The following is a 15,111-nucleotide window of genomic DNA, read 5'->3' on the forward strand; positions in this document are numbered from 1 at the left end:
CAAAAAAAAAATTCACCGGATCAAAAAAAATGTGGCAAAAATAACACTAATGAACATCACTCCTAAACTTGCTGTTTTTATGAAGATAATCTATTTAAAATAATTATCCCGAAAACCTCTCACAATGCTCACGATCGCCCAAAACTCCGCAAAAATAAAAAATGCTTTTTTTGAACCTCGCGATGAGTTGTGTTCGAGTTTTGAACATTTTGTATCTAAAATTGTTATCGGGTTTTTTTTTCTGTTGGAGGGCAGACAAATTAAAGAAATTAAACAGTTTTACATTTTATTTTTCAAGTATTTGCAAACAAATTTACAATTTCTGAAAACGTGAAACAGATTTATATTTGTAAACTGGTTAGTGACAGGATTATTTTGAAGCGCGTTCGAAATTATGTCAATTTTCTTGCGATAACAACACTTCCATTTGTGTTTTAGTTCCGAATTTATCCGGGGACAAAATCGTTTTATTTCAAAATTTAACGCCGCGACATTATGCTTCTTGGATTTTTGCTGGCCTGTGAACAAAAATGATCAAGTTGTAAAACAAATAGTATTCAAAAACTCTCATAACTTACCTTTACCATACAGTACTGATTGGCCTCAAATCAGCAAAATTCCCTGAAACAGGTTCCCTGTAGCAGGTTCTTTTTGGCCGGAAAACATTTTTTTATTCGAGAACCTCACCACTTCCACCAACAAACCGAAAATATTTGACATGATTTTTCCCATCGCAACCCCAAGTTTACTAGGATTTGTTTGGCGGGATGACCCCAACCCACAAGTCAAACGGCGGGATATAAAAGTCATTGTTTTTGTTTTTGACATTAGTTTACATAAAGAATTTCGTCGGTCACTGAGCCGCCGGTCGTTTCTAGAGAGCCTATTCTTTATGTAAACTAATGTCAAAAACAAAAACAATGACTTTTATATCCCGCCGTTTGACATGGAGGACTTTTAAAACCCGCCAAACAAATCGCAGCACACTGGGGGTTGCTAGGGGAAAATCGAAAAAGTCCTTGTCATAACATTTCTGTTTTCAGCTGAAAAGGAAGTGATTTTTTCCAGGATTTTTCAGAGTTTCAGATTTAATTATGCCGGAAACAAGCAGTGGTGTTCCAGAGTTTTAAACCCCGTAGATTTCATTTAATCAGTACGATGATCTGACCCGAAGAAACACGCAGTTTGTTGTTCCAAATGTTGTGCGATCTCAACAAAAGCCATCGCCTCGATCGCTTCCGGTGAACCACGGAGTGAAATGAAGCAAAACAGACAAATTCCAAGCAGATCAATCATGTTTTAAATATGTTTTTAACTATTTTTAAAAGAAATAAACATATTTTAGTAGGGGGTGGGGCTGGTACTAAAGAATGTGGTTTTATTCGAAGTTCATTCAATTTGAAAAGGTCAATGTGTCTGGGGAGTAAGATGAGGTCAACAAGATTTATTAAAATATTTTGATTTTTTTTCAGGTTCTCCTTAATGAAACATTTTGTTTAAAGAGTTGTTTAGTAGACATCCTAAAGAAACTTAGCTGAAAAAATCATTTCCCAAGATCAACATGTTTCCGGCGTACTTTTTATTTCCTCCGATATTTATTTATCAGTTAATTTAGAACCCATTCGTAACGTTCGTGGTAGCAAGTAAACTCTGGTCAGAAGATCCGAAGTCAGTTTTCTTATGAAACTATGAAACTGCAAATGATTTGGAGACAATCGCAAAATAGTTTTAAATCTGCTCAGATTGGTAAATTCCATGGGTTCAAGGCTCTTAACATCCAGCACTACAAAATGCTTTTAAACGACGGCGGATCACCGGATTGTATAAAATTCAATAAATATGATCACTTGGTTCTCGTTCAATCGAGTCTGTCCTTTCGAGTCACTTCCTTTTCAAATGAAAACAAACCAAATATGACAAGGACTTTTTCGATTTTCCCCTAACAACCCCCAGTGTGCTGCGATTTGTTTGGCGGGTTTGAAAAGTCCTCCATGTCAAACGGCGGGGTTTAAAAGTCATTGTTTATGTTTTTGACATTAGTTTACATAAAGAATTCTTTATGTAAACTAATGTCAAAAACATAAACAATGACTTTTATATCCCGCCGTTTGGCATGCATGATTTTTTAAACCCGCCAAACAAATCGCAGCAAACTGGGGGTTGCGAAGCGAAAAACTTGTAATTTCTTTTTTGTTTTTGACGGAAGTGGTGGAGTTTTGTCGGAGGATTTATTTTCCGGCTAAATGTGAACCTGATCGGGGTTTGGAGGAGATTCTGCTGCCCGGAGGCCAGCCAGTGTCGCAGCGTTAAGGTTAGTTGACAGAATTTTCCTTTTTTATATATTTTTAACAAATTGCTCATTTGGTTCACAGGCCGTCAAAAATCCGAAACGCAGAATAACCCGGACCCCAAATACGATTCGTTTTGGCTGTCCAGATAGGAGACCATTTGCATTCTAAAAAGTGGGAGTTTTTTTGACACAAAATGTTAATACAAAATTACCGGATTAAGTAAAATATAAGACAAAAATACTACATACTATTCAAGTTGTTGTTTTAATAAAGATCTCCTACGTAACCCGCATAAAGTTTTACTATAAACCAACAGTAGATTTTATTGTTATCACACGATAAATTCTATGGTTATTTTTACCATGATTCTACAGTAGCCTTTATGTTTTTTCACCATAGAATATATCTTATTTTGGGAAATTACTATAAAAAAGGGGTATTGTTAGGCACAGTCACCATAAAAATTTCGACTTTTCCCCATACAAAAAAAAACCAAAAACTATATATTCTACCGTATTTTCATTGATGCCTTTTCCGTCCAAAAAATTACCCTTACCATAGAAAACATCATACATTTATAATAAAAACAGTAACCATTACAATGGTTTGCACAGTAGATTCACAGTTCTTCATGGATTTTTCCATACTAAATAGTACGGTTTAAACTATATTCGTACATTGAAATAAATAATAACTACAGTATGATTCATTGTATTTTCATTGTATTTATTTTTTTTTCTCCACTAAATTGTACTGTAAAACATATATTTATACATTGAAATTAATGGTCAATATGGTAAATTTTATTGTATTTTTATCGTTTTCTTTAATTTAACTTAATTTAGCACTTTTTTTCCGTGTCGTTTTCTTTTGTTATTCCGCTTCAATCCACACTGTTTGAAATTATTCGGAATGTCCGTAGCCGGTGCCGGATCAACTGCTTCGTAATTGGGATAGACATTCGCGTAATCTAGAAGCACAATCCTTAGTGAAATTAGCCCCTGTAGAAGAAAAAAACACTGAATTAGACATAAGGAAAATTTACATATATTTGGCATGTTAAGGATCCGGTTCATTTTCTATTAAATTAGCTGTTCTTAAATTCTGAAATTTAGAAATTCTTAAATTCCTAAATTCCTTAATTCCTAAATTCCCAAATTCCTAAATTCCAAAATTCCTAATTTCCTAATTTCCTAATTTCCTAAATTCCTAAATTCCTAAATTCCTAAATTCCTAACTTCATAATTTCCTAATTTCCTTAACTCCTATATACTTAAATTCCTAATTCCCTAATTCCCTAAATTCCTAAATTCCAGAATTCCTATATTCCTGAATTCCCAAATTCACAAATCCCTTAATTCCTAAATTCCTAAATCATGAAATTTTGAAATTCCTAAATTCCTAAATTCCTTAATTCCCAAATTCCTGAATTCCAAAATTCCTAATTTCTTAAATTCCTAAATTCCTAACTTCATAATTTCCTAATTTCCTTAACTCCTATATTCTTAAATTCCTAATTCCCTAAATTCATAAATTCCTTAATTCCAGAATTCCTAAAATCCTATATTCCTGAATTCCCAAATTCACAATCCCTAAATTCCAAATTTTCTAAATTCCTGAATTTTTAAATTCCTTTATTCCTAAATTCCTAATTTCATAAGTTCATAATTTAATAATTTCCTATATACCTGAATTCCTAAGGAATTAAGGAATCTAAATTCCAAAATTGAAAAAAAAAACCTAAAAAATTCTCATTTCCTAGATTCTTAAATTCCATAATATCTCAATTCCTAAACTACTAAATTCCTAAATTCTTAACTTCATAATTCCATAAATTCCTATAATCCTAAATTCCTTAAATTCCTAAATTCTTACATTTCTAAATTCCTGAATTCCTAAATTCCCAAATTCACAAATTCCCAAATTCCTAAGTTCCAAAATTTCCAAAATCCAAAATTCTTAAATTCCTTAATTACAAAATTGCAAAATTCCAAAATTGCAAAATTGCAAAATTCCAAAATTCCTTAATTCTAAAATTCAAAAATTCCAATACTCCAAAATTCCATAATTCCTAAATTCTTAAATTTCTAAATTTCTAAATTCCAAATTCAAAAATTCCAATACTCCTAAATTCCTTAATTCCTAAATTCTTAAATTTCTAAATTTCTAAATTTCTAAATTTCTAAATTTCTAAATTTCTAAATTTCTAAATTTCTAAATTTCTAAATTTCTAAATTTCTAAATATCTAAGTATCTAAATTTCAAAATTTCTAAATTTCTAAATTTCTAAATTTCTAAATTTCTAAATTTCTTAATTTCAAAATTTTTAAATTCCTAAATTTCTTAATTTCAAAATTTTTAAATTCCTAAATTCCTAAAATCCTAAATTGCTAAAATCCTAAAAATCAATCAGAATTTTAGCAAAAAAAAAATATAAAAAATACTAAAAACATTCCATTTTTTCGTACTCGATTATCCGATAACTCGACTATTTCGGTTTATTTTGATTAATATCGAAAAATCAATCATCCGAAGGTTCAGATTACCGAAGAAGGAAAAATTCTACTTTTATTTTGGACTGAAATTTTAGTTCACTCATACAAAATAAGTTGATTCGATCTGTTGGTTACAGTTTTCCATTTTAGGTTACACAATTTTGTAATTTTAAAATTTAAGAATTTTTTTAAACTCAAATTTTCTGATTTTCTAAATTTAAATTATTTGAAATAAATTGTAGAATTCTTAAACATTTGAATCCTAGAAAATCTCTTTAAAAAAAATATGATTTTTCTCTATGGTTTCCAATATTCTGAACAATAAGCAAAATCCTGCTTTTTGATTTTCGTCCTTTCAAGATTCAGCGTTTTGAGATTCGGTTTGAGCTCATCAAACGAGCTGCTCAAGCTCTGGATTATCAATATTTTTACATTAAATACAACTTTATTTGTAATTTTCAGTTGCATTGAAATGTGCAAATCCAAATTATTTGATTCACTAATCAAAACAAATTGCACCGCGTGAAACGCTACATTCCGTTTCTGTTACTTTTCAGCTGCGTACCGCAAAAAAAAAATCGTGACCTTCTCCTTGACGTTTGAAAGTTTTCCGAGCTGCGCAGCCCCAACACAGAACTCACCTAACGATTTTCGCCTCCAGGCGAGACGAGCTCACCATCCGGAACAAACACGGCCGAAAGTGACCGCAGCAGGCGCCGGGTCCTCTCCCAATCGAACGCATCCGTTGGGTTGTGTCCCGTTAGCGAACCCGGTGGGAGAAGTCCCTGTGAAAAGAGAAACAAACAGTTTGTTTAGATCAAATGTTGCTGCAGTAGGCCACGAAAGATGTCTGCTGCTGCTACGGAGATTTCGCACCGTGGCTCTCCCCTCCCACAACAAATCAGAGGAAAGTTTTCCAAGCAAAATTCCACCACAGCTGAAATACTCACCCAAAATGGTTGACAATTTCAAATTTGCTTTTCCGGATCGGTGACTCGGCAGTTTTTTTCTGCCGGAAACGTGTGGAAGAAGTCCCTGTAAAGTAGAAAAAAACAAACACTGTGATAAAGCAATCTGCCCAAGCAGGCAATAGATAGTGCCGCTGCTGTTTTGTTTGGAATTCCCCTCCACCCTCACGAAACTCAAAATACTCACCCAAAGTTCCGCCATCCCGGAGCCGCTCCAATTCGAACTTCGAACATCCGTCCACCAACACTAGGATCGCGTTCGGCAACTTGATTGCCAATCGCCGGATGTTGACAATTGGCTTAAACGACCGCCTCAACGCGAAAAATCCGGGTTTCCCCTAAAACTTCAGCAAACACCGTCAACACGAACATGATCGGACACGCGCGAGTAAAAAAAGTGACAGCTCGCTCGAACCATGGTGCGTTCGTTTCAGGAGCGTCGCACGGGTTCAGTGTAACTTGGTGTAACGGTGCGTTCGTTGCATGAGCGTCGGCTGAACAGGTTCAGTGTAAAGTTGGGTTTGTTAATTGATATTGGAATGTTTAAATGTTTAAATGTTTAAATGTTTAAATGTTTAAATGTTTAAATGTTTAAATGTTTAAATGTTTAAATGTTTAAATGTTTAAATGTTTAAATGTTTAAATGTTTAAATGTTTAAATGTTTAAATGTTTAAATGTTTAAATGTTTAAATGTTTAAATGTTTAAATGTTTAAATGTTTAAATGTTTAAATGTTTAAATGTTTAAATGTTTAAATGTTTAAATGTTTAAATGTTTAAATGTTTAAATGTTTAAATGTTTAAATGTTTAAATGTTTAAATGTTTAAATGTTTAAATGTTTAAATGTTTAAATGTTTAAATGTTTAAATGTTTAAATGTTTAAATGTTTAAATGTTTAAATGTTTAAATGTTTAAATGTTTAAATGTTTAAATGTTTAAATGTTTAAATGTTTAAATGTTTAAATGTTTAAATGTTTAAATGTTTAAATGTTTAAATGTTTAAATGTTTAAATGTTTAAATGTTTAAATGTTTAAATGTTTAAATGTTTAAATGTTTAAATGTTTAAATGTTTAAATGTTTAAATGTTTAAATGTTTAAATGTTTAAATGTTTAATGTTTAAATGTTTAAATGTTTAAATGTTTAAATGTTTAAATGTTTAAATGTTTAAATGTTTAAATGTTTAAATGTTTAAATGTTTAAATGTTTAAATGTTTAAATGTTTAAATGTTTAAATGTTTAAATGTTTAAATGTTTAAATGTTTAAATGTTTAAATGTTTAAATGTTTAAATGTTTAAATGTTTAAATGTTTAAATGTTTAAATGTTTAAATGTTTAAATGTTTAAATGTTTAAATGTTTAAATGTTTAAATGTTTAAATGTTTAAATGTTTAAATGTTTAAATGTTTAAATGTTTAAATGTTTAAATGTTTAAATGTTTAAATGTTTAAATGTTTAAATGTTTAAATGTTTAAATGTTTAAATGTTTAAATGTTTAAATGTTTAAATGTTTAAATGTTTAAATGTTTAAATGTTTAAATGTTTAAATGTTTAAATGTTTAAATGTTTAAATGTTTAAATGTTTAAATGTTTAAATGTTTAAATGTTTAAATGTTTAAATGTTTAAATGTTTAAATGTTTAAATGTTTAAATGTTTAAATGTTTAAATGTTTAAATGTTTAAATGTTTAAATGTTTAAATGTTTAAATGTTTAAATGTTTAAATGTTTAAATGTTTAAATGTTTAAATGTTTAAATGTTTAAATGTTTAAATGTTTAAATGTTTAAATGTTTAAATGTTTAAATGTTTAAATGTTTAAATGTTTAAATGTTTAAATGTTTAAATGTTTAAATGTTTAAATGTTTAAATGTTTAAATGTTTAAATGTTTAAATGTTTAAATGTTTAAATGTTTAAATGTTTAAATGTTTAAATGTTTAAATGTTTAAATGTTTAAATGTTTAAATGTTTAAATGTTTAAATGTTTAAATGTTTAAATTTTTAAATGTTTAAATGTTTAAATGTTTAAATGTTTAAATGTTTAAATGTTTAAATGTTTAAATGTTTAAATGTTTAAATGTTTAAATGTTTAAATGTTTAAATGTTTAAATGTTTAAATGTTTAAATTTTTAAATGTTTAAATGTTTAAATGTTTAAACGTTAAATGTTTAAATGTTTAAATGTTTAAATGTTTAAATGTTTAAATGTTTAAATGTTTAAATGTTTAAATGTTTAAATGTTTAAATGTTTAAATGTTTAAATGTTTAAATGTTTAAATGTTTAAATGTTTAAATGTTTAAATGTTTAAATGTTTAAATGTTTAAATGTTTAAATATTTGAATCTTTAAATGTTTAAATGTTTAAATGTTTAAATGTTTAAATGTTTAAATGTTTAAATGTTTAAATATTTAAATATTTGAATGTTTAAATGTTTAAATGTTTAAATGTTTAAATGTTTAAATGTTTAAATGTTTAAATGTTTAAATGTTTAAATGTTTAAATGTTTAAATGTTTAAATGTTTAAATGTTTAAATGTTTAAATGTTTAAATGTTAAATGTTAAATGTTTAAATGTTTAAATGTTTAAATGGTTAAATGTTTAAATGTTTAAATGTTTAAATGTTTAAATGTTTAAATGTTTAAATGTTTAAATGTTTAAATGTTTAAATGTTTAAATGTTTAAATGTTTAAATGTTTAAATGTTTAAATGTTTAAATGTTTAAATGTTTAAATGTTTAAATGTTTAAATGTTTAAATGTTTAAATGTTTAAATGTTTAAATGTTTAAATGTTTAAATGTTTAAATGTTTAAATGTTTAAATGTTTAAATGTTTAAATGTTTAAATGTTTAAATGTTTAAATGTTTAAATGTTAAATGTTTAAATGTTTAAATGTTTAAATGTTTAAATGTTTAAATGTTTAAATGTTTAAATGTTTAAATGTTTAAATGTTTAAATGTTTAAATGTTTAAATGTTTAAATGTTTAAATGTTTAAATGTTTAAATGTTTAAATGTTTAAATGTTTAAATGTTTAAATGTTTAAATGTTTAAATGTTTAAATGTTTAAATGTTCAAATGTTTAAATGTTTAAATGTTTAAATGTTTAAATGTTTAAATGTTTAAATGTTTAAATGTTTAAATGTTTAAATGTTTAAATGTTTAAATGTTTAAATGTTTAAATGTTTAAATGTTTAAATGTTTAAATGTTTAAATATTTAAATGTTTAAATGTTTAAATGTTTAAATGTTTAAATGTTTAAATGTTTAAATGTTTAAATGTTTAAATGTTTAAATGTTTAAATGTTTAAATGTTTAAATGTTTAAATGTTTAAATGTTTAAATGTTTAAATGTTTAAATGTTTAAATGTTTAAATGTTTAAATGTTTAAATGTTTAAATGTTTAAATGTTTAAATGTTTAAATGTTTAAATGTTTAAATGTTTAAATGTTTAAATGTTTAAATGTTTAAATGTTTAAATGTTTAAATGTTTAAATGTTTAAATGTTTAAATGTTTAAATGTTTAAATGTTTAAATATTTAAATGTTTAAATGTTTAAATGTTTAAATGTTTAAATGTTTAAATGTTTAAATGTTTAAATGTTTAAATGTTTAAATGTTTAAATGTTTAAATGTTTAAATGTTTAAATGTTTAAATGTTTAAATGTTTAAATGTTTAAATGTTTAAATGTTTAAATGTTTAAATGTTTAAATGTTTAAATGTTTAAATGTTTAAATGTTTAAATGTTTAAATGTTTAAATGTTTAAATGTTTAAATGTTTAAATGTTTAAATGTTTAAATGTTTAAATGTTTAAATGTTTAAATGTTTAAATGTTTAAATGTTTGAATGTTTAAATGTTTAAATGTTTAAATGTTTAAATGTTTAAATGTTTAAATGTTTAAATGTTTAAATGTTTAAATGTTTAAATGTTTAAATGTTTAAATGTTTAAATGTTTAAATGTTGAAATGTTTAAATGTTTAAATGTTTAAATGTTTAAATGTTTAAATGTTTAAATGTTTAAATGTTTAAATGTTTAAATGTTTAAATGTTTAAATGTTTAAATGTTTAAATGTTTAAATGTTTAAATGTTTAAATGTTTAAATGTTTAAATGTTTAAATGTTCAAATGTTTGAATATTTTAATATTTTAATATTTTAATATTTTAATATTTTAATATTTTAATATTTTAATATTTTAATATTTTAATATTTTAATATTTTAATATTTTAATATTTTAATATTTTAATTTTTTAATATTTTAATATTTTAATATTTTAATATTTTAATATTTTAATATTTTAATATTTTAATATTTTAATATTTTAATATTTTAATATTTTAATATTTTAATATTTTAATATTTTAATATTTTAATATTTTAATATTTTAATATTTTAATATTTTAATATTTTAATATTTTAATATTTTAATATTTTAATATTTTAATATTTTAATATTTTAATATTTTAATATTTTAATATTTTAATATTTTAATATTTTAATATTTTAATATTTTAATATTTTAATATTTTAATATTTTAATATTTTAATATTTTAATATTTTAATATTTTAATATTTTAATATTTTAATATTTTAATATTTTAATATTTTAATATTTTAATATTTTAATATTTTAATATTTTAATATTTTAATATTTTAATATTTTAATATTTTAATATTTTAATATTTTAATATTTTAATATTTTAATATTTTAATATTTTAATATTTTAATATTTTAATATTTTAATATTTTAATATTTTAATATTTTAATATTTTTGTATTTTAATATTTTAATATTTTATTATTTTATTATTTTAATATTTTAATATTTTAATATTTTAATATTTTAATATTTTAATATTTTAATATTTTAATATTTTAATATTTTAATATTTTAATATTTTAATATTTTAATATTTTAATATTTTAATATTTTAATATTTTAATATTTTAATATTTTAATATTTTAATATTTTAATATTTTAATATTTAAATATTTAAATATTTTATTATTTTAATATTTTAATATTTATTTTTTTTGTGTAGAAACAGTTAAATATGTAAAATTTCTAGTATTTTAATGTCTTAATGCTTAAGTTTTTTAATAATTTGATTTGATTTGAGCTTTTCACAAAATCGTTTGTGAAGTTTTGTATTTAAAATATAACTCGATTTCAAATACTTTTGTTACATGATTCAAATTATTTAAAAAAAATCGTTAAAAAAAAGTTAACACTACGCAACTATAACATTACAATAAAACTTACTGTAACAAAAAATTGGAAAAAATGCATTATGAGATTTCCAATAACAAAACAATAATATTTGCTGTATTCATGAAATGTACAGTAGTTTTATTGTTTCAATTTATAACATTTCCAATAACAAAACCATGAAATTGACTGTAACCATGAAATCTACGATAGCTTAATCGTCATTCCAATGAAGTTCAAAAAAATCAACCATAAACAAACCATAGATATTATAATATCTATTGTAACTGCATGGTTTTGACAATGCATATCATCATATAATTTTATTCGGGAAAAGCGTTCCCGCATAGTCATGAACTATATAACTACTTTATGACAAATAGTTACTCAACTATTTATCAAATGGTCTCTACTATTCATTAAATTGTAACCCAACTATATATGTACGATATATCAAACCATTAATTCCATTCCCAAAATAGTTTTGGTCGATTTTACTATATGAGAAATTAGTTGTTAGGCAGAAAACTATATGAGGTTTTCATACATATGTAAATATTTTTATAAACTTGGATTTTACGTCAAATAGTCATTGCCCAAAAAATTGACTATTCCCTATATAGTTTCTGAAAAACTACTTTACCGACACTACTTTGCCGACACTTTAAAAAAGACCGCAAAAATGAACCCTACAATTGTTGTGATAACTACTTCGGATATAATCAAATTTGATTTTTAAGTTCTATCGATAGTTGGTGAATGTTTACCGCCATTATATGTGATGTTATTTACGTTGCTGCCGAACTGCTGCCGCCTTATCCGATTGATCTATATCTGTTGGTGGTTTTTCAGTGGTTTTGGTGACATGTTGTGTTAGAAGGGAGCAAGCTCGGGGGCAAGTATTTTTCGATAAGTCCAAGTAGTCCAAACAATTGACTCATTTTATAGTGAACAGTAATAGTCCACCATGTAGTACACATATTTTTGGTGTATGGTAAGAACAGCATGCCTACTTTTTCTGGAATAGTGAAAGTCAATTTCATGAGCCCTCGTAACATTTTTCTTCTTTTGGGGAGTTTTCTGATAATCTGAGGAGAAGTGGGGGTGTTGAAGGTTCTCTATCATCCAGAGGAATCGACTGTGATCAATTTACTTGATAAAAGTTGAAATTTTTGTACCAATCGTTTAACATATAGTTGGATTATATAACAAACTGTAATTGTACTCCATACTGTTGAAATATTGTTTGAACTATTTGGACTTATAGAAATTTTTAATTCAAAATAGTATGGTGTATAGTAATTTTACTTCATGTAAGTTGACAAATTATTTGGATTATACAAACTTATCGAAAAAAATGTGGCCGCCATCAATTGTGTTCTACTATAGCATTTATAGTAGGTTTTTAGTTCTTACAGGTTCTGACTATAAAAATCTAAAATCTGTGGAATTTTGCTATATTGTTCTCAATAAAGTTGATAAATTGTTTGAACTATTTGGACTTGTACATTTTTTCGTTGAGTCACGTTGTCTAAACAATCCGAACTGTTTAGTGTAAGGTTATTGTACCCCAAATAGTTCAAAAATAGTTAGAATCATTAGATTTACTTCAATAAAAACGTCATCATTTGACGATCAGTTTCGTTATGGTTTTGTATAGTGCCGTAACTATATGATAATGGTTAAGTATGTGGTAACTACATCTCTTTTAGTAGTAATATAGTTTGGACTATTCCCCCGATGGTTTTTGATTATGCGGGTTGTAACATCGTTCTATAATGTAATTAATCTATGATTCACAAGAAAAACTCGTAGAATCCTATTATTTATGTGATTCAAAACCCTGAAATGAATCGCGTTCAGTTTTGAAAAAATCGTTCGTTTTTGTTTTTAATTGGAAGCCGTCAATCAGTTTTAAAGAAATCTGAATGAATTCTCTGTATTCAATCCAGATTTACAAATATTTTCACCACAATTAATCAGCCAGTAAAGGATTATTTTTACCTAAAGAAAATGTATCTCAAAATGTATATAACAATCATTGATTAATGGTGATTTCAATAAAGTTCACGTCACGTTAATGTAAAAATATATGTGAGTAGGTAAGTCCAAGGTAAGTTCGTTAAATTGTCATCAGTTCCTTTTTTGTTTGGCGGCAGCCAAATAAAAGACAAAAACAGTTTATTTTTCATTTTTCAAGCATTTGCAACAAAGTTTCAAAGTTCTTAAAACGTGAATCTGCTAATTTTTGAGGGCATTATGCTCGGCATTATGCATCACAAGCGAAATTAATTCATCACATGCGAAAAGAACATTTCCTGCGTCTTTCAGCCCCAATCCAATCATTTTGTGGGGCAAACCCTCTGCATTTTACAATTTTGCACCGGATTACATATTTTGCGTTTCGGATTTTTGGCGGCCTGTGAACCAAATTAGCAATTTGTTAAAAATATATATAAAAAAAGGAAAATTCTGTCAACTAACCTTAACGCAGCGACACTGGCTGGCCTCCGGGCAGCAGAATCTTCTACTATAAACTCAACTTGATGTGGCATTGTTGGTCAAATAAACTCAACAAGATTTTTCGCAGATACGCCTCGAACAATTTATGTTCGTGGCCATGTTCGGTTATCTCTTAACCATACCCTGGGGTGAACTTGACTTGTTCGTGTTTTTACGAACATGGGTAGATTTTTCCAAGAAGCAACTTTCTGCCCGGGATAATTACCCCCGACTTTGGGAGGAAGAAATTAAGACAAAGATTTGCAACCGTAATTTCGAAAACTTTTTTAGGGGAAGCAGCAGTAATTAAAACAGTCCAATCACACCATTCAAACATTTCCCAAACAGGCGTGACGACCCGGGCGCAGGAAACATCAGTAAGCATCGAAGACCACTTCTGGTATCTGGCATCACATCCCCAACAAGGCAAACTTAATCAAATAAATCGACTCCTCCGCTCGGTCAGCTGAGTCGGTAAAGTGGTAAACAAACTAAAAATAGAGTTGAGAGAAAAGTGTGAGAGAGCATTATTTTTGCCTTTCCCAACATTGTTGACATTTTGCAGGGGTGGAACAGAGCAGTTCCGTCAGATTTCGGTCATTCGATTTTTTTTTGTATTTTTTAATCCGACTGAAACTTTTTTGGTGCCTTCGGTATGCCCAAAGAAGCCATTTTGCATCATTAGTTTGTCCATATAATTTTCCATACAAATTTGGCAGCTGTCCATACAAAAATGATGTTTGAAAATTCAAAAATCTGTATCTTTTGAAGGAATTTTTTGATCGATTTGGTGTCTTCGGCAAAGTTGTAGGTATGGATACAGACTACACTGGAAAAAAATGATACACGGTAAAAAAAATTTGGTGATTTTTTTATTTAACTTTTTATCACTAAAACTTGATTTGCAAAAAAACACTATTTTTAATTTTTTTATTTTTTGATATGTTTTAGAGGACATAAAATGCCAACTTTTCAGAAATTTCCAGGTTGTGCAAAAAATCTTTGCGCGAGTATGAATTTTTTTATCAATACTGATTTTTTCAAAAAATCGAAATATTGGTCGCAGAAATTTTTCAACTTTATTTTTCGATGTAAAATCAAATTTGCAATCGAAAAGTGCTTTAGTAAAATTTTGATAAAGTGCACCGTTTTCAAGTTAAATCCATATTTAGGTGACTTTTTTGAAAATAGTCGCAGTTTTTCATTTTTTAAAATTAGTGCACATGTTTGCACACCTTTGGAAAAAATATTTTTGAAAAGCTGAGAAAATTCTCTATATTTTGCTTATTCGGACTTTGTTGATACGATCTTTAGTTGCTGAGATATTGCAATGCAAAGGTTTAAAAACAGGAAAATTGATGTTTTCTAAGTCTCACCTAAACAGCCCACCATTTTTCAATGTCGATATCTCAGCAACTAATGGTCCGATTTTCAATGTTAATATATGAAACATTTGTGAAATTTTCTTTTCGATCCGATTTTCTTTTCGATCCGATCTTTTCGAAAAAAATATTTAAAAAAATTTTAAACCAAGACTAACATTTTAAAAGGGCGTAATATTGAATGTTTGACCCTTTTGAAATGTTAGTCTTGGTTTAAAGTTTTTTTTTAAATATTTTTTTCGAAAAGATCGGAAAATTTCACA

General features: G+C 26.1%; 1 protein-coding gene and 2 long non-coding RNA genes across 3 annotated transcripts in view; 1 reads left to right on the plus strand and 2 right to left on the minus strand.

Moving 5' to 3' along the window:
• Nucleotides 1-15,111, minus strand: part of LOC120414006 (lachesin) — a 278,358-nt gene that overhangs the window by 105,355 nt on the left and 157,892 nt on the right. The window lies entirely within an intron of this gene.
• Nucleotides 261-729, minus strand: LOC120431229 (uncharacterized). The gene is made up of 2 exons (XR_005607832.2): nucleotides 579-729; nucleotides 261-518 (listed from the first exon to the last, which is right to left on the minus strand). It is a non-coding gene; the product is annotated as an uncharacterized LOC120431229 (long non-coding RNA).
• LOC128093568 (uncharacterized) lies at nucleotides 2,151-2,541 on the plus strand. Its single transcript, XR_008212595.1, has 2 exons — nucleotides 2,151-2,311; nucleotides 2,373-2,541. It is a non-coding gene; the product is annotated as an uncharacterized LOC128093568 (long non-coding RNA).

This window comes from Culex pipiens, chromosome 3 (assembly GCF_016801865.2).
Source record: "Culex pipiens pallens isolate TS chromosome 3, TS_CPP_V2, whole genome shotgun sequence".
Lineage (NCBI taxonomy): Eukaryota > Metazoa > Arthropoda > Insecta > Diptera > Culicidae > Culex > Culex pipiens.